Below are 8,065 nucleotides of genomic sequence, written 5' to 3'. Positions count from 1 at the left end.
TTTGCCAAAGAGTGATGGAGCGCAGCATTTTAGGGGTCAGATTAGCGGACCGAAATCCGAATAAGATAAAGCACACTGCGCTCGAAAACTGGTATTGCAGACGTCGGCATATAAGCTGCCAAGCTAAAATGGGACTGGGTGGGCCATACAAGCCGCATGCATCCTGACCGCTGGGCAAATATCACCACAGAATAGGTGATGGACGAGGCTGCCGTGGCCGGCCTCGAAAGAGATGGCGCGATGGACTAGACAAATACCGAGCCAGGTTGGCCTACGGCTGTGTTGGATCGAGAAAATTGGAAGGCTTTGGGGGAGGTCTTTGCCCAGCAGTGGGACAGCATAGGCTCTTAAAAAACATCAATATAGTGCTACAGCTTGGGTACGGGTTCCATACAAAAATGCCCTTTCTTCTTTACGCACCGGGCTAATCAAGGTACGCTGGTTTTGTTTGTCACTGATGTTTTAAATGTACTAGAGAAAGACAAGACCGTATAGTTATCGCGTACCGTAGTTAGTATTTAGGGGCTATAATTAGTGTTGTTTACAACTCTGAACAGTAGGCAGTATTTTTAAACTCGTAAGATGTGATCGCAATTTTAAATTGAAATAAAGAAGACAAAGCCTACCTTAAAAATCGAACAGGTGTTTGAAAAACGAATGAAGACAATGCTTTTTTAAATCCAAACCGGCCATCACTGCTAATCTAAAAAGTTATCATTCTGGGCACGGTGGTTTCGTTCTTGACATTAATTTTTCAGTTCTCGCCCTTACAATGTGTGATTGGTTTATGTATCCTCAGATTAGTCTGTTCAGAGTTTACTAAGTTATTATGAATGTGATCCTTATTATGTGGACGTAAGGTTTTATCAGAAGTAAAATAATTCTGAACGTAGTGTCTGAGAAAAATTCTTGCGGAGGATGAGCGCGGAATGTATAATGCAATTTGAGTGCAGAGTGAAGACGGCAGTTAAATGGAATAACGAAGTGTCTAGTTACTAGTTAGTAATCTGGTGGTAATCTGTTATAGCACTGTTAGCGAAAGTAGGAGCTGGTACATCTTTTAAACATATTAAGTGTCACGGATATGATGATATCCGTGACACATTATAATTGACAATAGTAGGGAAGTTACCTAACAAAAATTAATCGATAATTTAAAAATATCGAATCACTTCGTAAAGGAATTGCAATCGAAATTATCGATTTCGTACTGATATTTCAGTGGTGCCGGCGATTTAATATGGCCGCCCTTTTTTATCGATTTGATTTCGATTCAACAGAGTCAATTTGACGACCTCTGTGGCTCAGTGGTGAGCGCGTTGGTAACTCAAGCCGGGGGTCGCGGGTTCGAATCCCGCCGACGGAACAAAAAAAGTTTTCAATGTTCCCGGGTCTGGATGTGTATTAAATATGTGTATGATATAATAAAAATCTCAAATATATGTATAGTATAAAAGTATTAAATATATTTCCGTTGTCTGGTACCTGTAACACAAGTCCTTTAGGTACTTAGCACGGGGCCAGACTGACGTGGTGTGAAGCGTCCATAGATATTATTATTATTATTATTATTATTATTATTAATCTCTATTGACATAAGTTCCGTTTCATGCATCTACTTTTTTCAAATGTTTTCGTAACAATAATTTTATACTCCTATTTCACAGTTAATATTTATCTCTACTTATAATCTATACTAATATTATAAATGCGAAAGTATCTCTGTCTGTCTGTCTGTCTGTCTGTCTGTCTGTCTGTCTCGCTTTCACGCCAAAACTACTGAACCGATTGCAATGAAATTTTGTACACAGTTATTCTAGAGTCTGAGAAAGGACATAGGCTACATTTTGATGTGGGAAAATATCTTATTTCCATGAAAATATCGATGAAAATGAATTCGCATTGCGCTTGGCCAGCGCTCACCCCGGGGGTCCTGGGTTCGAGTCCCGCAGGCGGAACAAAAAGTTTTCAATGTTCCTGGGTCCTGGATGTGTATTAAAATAATATTTCAAAAATCTTAAATATATTTTATGTATAATATTATAAAAAATCCAGAAATATATCGACGCGATGTAATGAACATTTTAGTTCTAATACGATTCAACAGATGGCGCTTTTTTTTTTTTACTTCGTTGTAACATAGAACTAATCATACTTATTAGTTATTATGTTTTTGTTTATAGTTTTTAATACGTTAGAATATTATGTTTAATAATATTATCACTTGCTATAATAATAATCAATCTATCTTATCTTATAGAACTCCTACTGCATTTCTAAGTAGTTCGAGTGTGTTGTGTTGGCCTATATTCCATCCAGAAAATATATCAATGCAATCAACATTTTAATTCTAATATATGAAAACAGATGGCGCGTTGCCCGCGACTTATAAATACTGCGAAATATACTGCGAAAGTATCTCTGTCTGTCTGTCTGTCTGTCTGTCTGCCTGCCTGTCTGTCTCGCTTTCACGCCAAAACTACTGAATAGATTGCAATGAAATTTTGTACACAGTTATTCTAGAGTCTGAGAAAGGACATAGGCTACATTTTGATGTGGGAAAATATCTTATTTCCATGAAAATATCGATGAAAATTACTTCGCATTGCGCGTGGCCAGCGCTCATCCCGGGGGTCCTGAGTTCGAGTCCCGCAGGCGGAACAAAAAGTTTTCAATGTTCCTGGGTCTTGGATGTGTATTAAAATAATATTTCAAAAATCTTAAATATATTTTATGTATAATATTATAAAAAATCCAGAAATATATCGACGCGATGCAATGAACATTTCAGTTCTAATACGATTCAACAGATGGCGCTTTTTTTTACTTCGTTGTAACATAGAACTAATCATACTTATTAGTTTTTAATACGTTAGAATATTATGTTTAATAATATTATCACTTGCTATAATAATAATCAATCTATCTTATCTTATAGAACTCCTACTGCATTTCTAAGTAGTTCGAGTGTGTTGTGTTGGCCTATATTCCATCCAGAAAATATATCAATGCAATCAACATTTTAATTCTAATATATGAAAACAGATGGCGCGTTGCCCGCGACTTATAAATACTGCGAAATATACTGCGAAAGTATCTCTGTCTGTCTGTCTGTCTGTCTGTCTGCCTGCCTGTCTGTCTCGCTTTCACGCCAAAACTACTGAATAGATTGCAATGAAATTTTGTACACAGTTATTCTAGAGTCTGAGAAAGGACATAGGCTACATTTTGATGTGGGAAAATATCTTATTTCCATGAAAATATCGATGAAAATTACTTCGCATTGCGCGTGGCCAGCGCTCATCCCGGGGGTCCTGAGTTCGAGTCCCGCAGGCGGAACAAAAAGTTTTCAATGTTCCTGGGTCTTGGATGTGTATTAAAATAATATTTCAAAAATCTTAAATATATTTTATGTATAATATTATAAAAAATCCAGAAATATATCGACGCGATGCAATGAACATTTCAGTTCTAATACGATTCAACAGATGGCGCTTTTTTTACTTCGTTGTAACATAGAACTAATCATACTTATTAGTTGTTATGTTTTTGTTTATAGTTTTTAATACGTTAGAATATTATGTTTAATAATGTTATCACTTGCTATAATAATAATCAATCTATCTTATCTTATAGAACTCCTACTGCATTTCTAAGGAGTTCGAGTGTGTTGTGTTGGCCTATATTCCATCCAGAAAATATATCAATGCAATCAACATTTTAATTCTAATATATGAAAACAGATGGCGCTTTATTTTTTACTTCATTATTATAACAGAACTAATCATACCTACTTTATTATATATTATTGTTTTTATTCATAACTAGCTGTTGCCCGCGACTTCGTCCGCGTGGACTTTAGTTTATAGCGCGCGGTGTCAACAAAATTTGTGTCAAATTTAAAAACTTTTTAAAACCCTGGTAAGTGGTACCCCTCTTAGGGCCGCGCAGCGCGCTACACCGGAATGGCAGCGCTGAAAGTGCTCGCCTCGCCGCTGCCATTCCGGTGTAGCGCGGCCCTTAATTAATCAAAATACCCAAAAACAGCTGTGCAGTGTGCACATAATCTGTACTAATATTATGAATGCGAAAGTATCTCTGTCTGTCTGTCTGTCTGTCAGTCTCGCTTTCACGCCAAACGCCAAAACTACCGAACCGATTGTAATGAAATTTTGTATACTGATAGTCTAAAGCCTGAGAAAGGACATAGGCTACTTTTTTACTGGAAAAAAGGGTTGTAAGGGTCGTAAATTTGTTCAAAAAATTCATAATAGATGGCGCCGTGCGTCTTCTACATCGCGCTGACGCTTGCTCAAAAGTCTTTCTATAAGAGGTGGTATCATCTTACATTTAAGTCTCGATTTTTTTCGATTGTTATATCTATTCTACGGTATTAAATAACTCAGTACTTTATCTGTGCAGGCAGTGACGTAACCTTAAGACCAAATTTCACCAACGACTGTTAAAGTTAATGCTCGAATTAGTATCACGTTAGCTGTTTCGTTTTTCATATGAATGAAAGAGAAGACAGGATATTTTAACAAGCTGTTAACACTAACAGACGTTGGTGAAATTGGGGCTAAACCTATCAATGATAAATAGTTTATGGGTAAAGTTGTGTAATTGGGGGGCTAAATAAGCTTTAAAATTTGGCATAATATATAAAGTTTAACATACAAAAATGAAGTACTTATTGTTTGCACACTGCACAGCTGTATTGATTTAAGGGGTACCAGGGTTTTTTTATAAAAGCTTTTGACACCAATTTTGTTGACATCGCGCGCTATAAACTGAAGTCCACGCGGACGAAGTCGCGGGCAACAGCTAGTATATTATAATTCTGCAGAGTTGTTGTTTTGTTTGTTTGTTTGAACGCGCTAATCTCAGGAAGTACTGGTCCGATTTGAAAAATTCTTTTACTGTTAGATAGCCTATTTATCGAGGAAGGCTATAGGCTATATTTTATCACGCTAAGACTAATAGGAGCGGAGAAATAGAGGAAAATGTGGAAAAAACGGGGGAAATTATATGAAAGGACTTATTTGAACGCGCTAATCTCAGGAACTACTGGTCTGATTTGAAAAATTCTTTCAGTGTTAGATACCCCATTGATTGAGGAAGGCTATATGCTGTATTTTATCACGCTAAGATTAATAGGAGCGAAGAAATAGAGGAAAATGTGGAAAAAGTGGGGAAATTATATGAAAGGGCTTATTTGAACGCGCTAATGTCAGGAACGACTAATCCGATTTGAAAAATTCTTTCAGTGTTAAATAGCCCATTTATCGAGAAAGGCTATAAGTTATATTTTATCACGCTAAGTCTAATAGGAGCTAAGAAATAGAGGAAATTGTGGAAAAAACGGGGGAAATCATATGAAAGGGCTTATTTGAACGCGCTAATCTCAGAAACTACTGGTCCGATTTGAAAAATTCTTTCAATGTTAGATAGCTCATTTATTGAGGAAGGCCATAGGCTATTTTTATCACGCTGAGACTAATAAAAGCGAAGAAATAGAGGAAAATGTGGAAAAATCGGGGTAAATTATATGAAAGGGCTTATTTGAACGCGCTAATCTCAGGAACTACTGATCAGAATTGAAAAATTCTTTCAGTTTTAGATAGCCCATTTATCGAGAAAGGCTATAAGTTATATTTTATTACGCTAGAACTAATAAGAGCGAAGAAATAGAGGAAAATGTGGAAAAAAGGGGGAAATTATATGAAAGGGCTTATTTGATCGCACTAACCTCAGGAACTACTGATCCGATTTGAAAAATTCTTTCAGTGTTAGGTAGCCCATTTATTGAGGAAGGCAATAGGCTATATTTTATCACGCTAAGACTAAGGAGCGAAGAAATAGAGGAAAATGTGGGAAAAACGGATGAAATTTGATGAATTATATGAAATCTTAAGAACTACTGGAGCAATTTTTATGTTATTTGGCAAACATGAAGAATAGACCACGTGAAGGGACATAGGCTATTTTTTGCGAAACAATGTACGGTTGCGTGAAATTCCTAAATTACGCAAACGAAGCCGCGCGCAACATCTTTATGTAATAAAATCGTAGGAAATTCAATTCTGTACATTGAATATTTTTGTACAATAAATAATACTTGGGATGTGTCATGTGATCTACTATGCTAACGCGGACGAAGTCGCGGGCAACAGCTAGTAATTTTTTATTAAGTAATATGTTAGCATTTAGCAACTTTTCATTTTTATTCATTTACAATTATATGAAACATTTGTTTTTGTAGATGGAATATAATTTATTACATTTAGATTTTTTTGGTTTTCTTGTAAAAAAACCCGTAGCAAGGAATATGATAACTGTCACCCAGGCCATATCATCATAAAACGCACAAACTATAGGTATGTACTTCAGTTTAATGTTAATGTCGTGTAAAAAAGTAAAAACACGCAAACGTCAAGCTCTATTTTTTTTAAATAAGCGGGAAACGAGCAAACGAGTCACCCGATGGAAATCAACTATCGTTGCCCTTGGACACTCGCAACATTAGAACTTAAAAGAGCTGCAGGTGCGTTGCCGGCCTTTTAAAAATACGCTCTCTTCTTGAAAGTTTGCAGGTTGTGTTGGTCTGGAAATACTGCTGGTGACAGTTCGTTACAGAGTTCTAATTTGGGAATGTTTTTTTTTTTATAAATAATAGATAGGTATTTAATCAATTCTGCACAGGTTATCAGTATGAAAATATCACATCTTTACAGACTCTACAATATTATGCGAAAGTAATTTTCCTTGCTATCTACAAAATATTGAAATACCCAAGTTCATGAAAAAGCTATTTATTTATAACATAATGTGTTGTTTTCAGTTTTCACCTGTTATGTGCAAAGATTTAAAAGATTTATTTCATCGGCATTTTACTAGCTGCGGTGTAAAAAAAACAAACTTTAAAATTGGAATTCAAATTGACAATTTCGAAACTGCGGAACGTGGCTAGGCGCCACATTTAAAATACCACCGATTTAAAAAGAACATAAAGCCACAGCTGACCCATTCGAGTTTCAACAGCGAATAAACGATTGATGCAGGGCATTTTAATTTTACCACATCTCAGGAATGACAATAAATTTCGCGCTCCATTTCTGAACGCTATTCGTGTGGACATAATTAAGCCTTAGTCATAAGTAAATAAGCTCATTTATTAGCACGACTCAGTCAATTACTTTAAAAATATACAGGATTTCAGCTTTCATTTACTTACACAGATTTAATTTATAAGTAATTTGAAGTTTCAACTGTGTATATAAGACCAATGTTATCTGAGTCTGGATGGAAGTAAGGAAATATTTTTATCTATGCTCTAACTTTTCAATAGCTAAGCCAACATGTTCTAGACTATTTATAATTTACGTGGGAGTAAAAACGTGGGAGAGCCATGCTTCGGCACGAATGGGATGGCTCGACCGGATAAATACCACGTTCTCACAGTAAACCGGCGTGAAACAGCGCTTGCGCTGTGTTTCGCCGAGTGAGTGAGTTTACCGGAGGCCCAATCCCCTACCCTATTCCCTTCCCTTCCCATCCCTACCCTCCCCTATTACCCTATTCCCTCTTAAAAGGCCGGCAACGCACCTGCAGCTCTTCTGATGCTGCGAGTGTCCATGGGCGACGGAAGTTGCTTTCCATCAGGTGACCCGTTTGCTCGTTTGCCCTTATTAAAAAAAAAATTCTTAAAGAAAACACGCAGTTATAAAAATGTATATTATCTAGTCACGTAAATTATTAAGCTCTTATTATAAATGTCTGTAAATAACACTAAAGTATTTGAATAATTTTCGCGTTGAAACAACCATTAGCCGCGGTTTCTCTGAACTAGGCACTTAGGTCTAATACTTGAATCTAGATTCTAGACCTAAGTGTCTAATTCCTGTGAGGAATGGACGTCTTCAGAAGTATTTTAATACGTTTAATGAGCTAAGTGATTTGTGGTGGCGTGACTGAAAACGGAATACATTTCCAATAGTTAGAGTGCCTGAGTAGTGGGTACGATTTACATAGATAAAATTTTTTTTTTTTGAAATAAGGGGGCAAA

This window comes from Aricia agestis, chromosome 18 (assembly GCF_905147365.1).
Source record: "Aricia agestis chromosome 18, ilAriAges1.1, whole genome shotgun sequence".
Taxonomy (NCBI): domain Eukaryota; kingdom Metazoa; phylum Arthropoda; class Insecta; order Lepidoptera; family Lycaenidae; genus Aricia; species Aricia agestis.
This window is presented reverse-complemented; position numbering follows the sequence as displayed.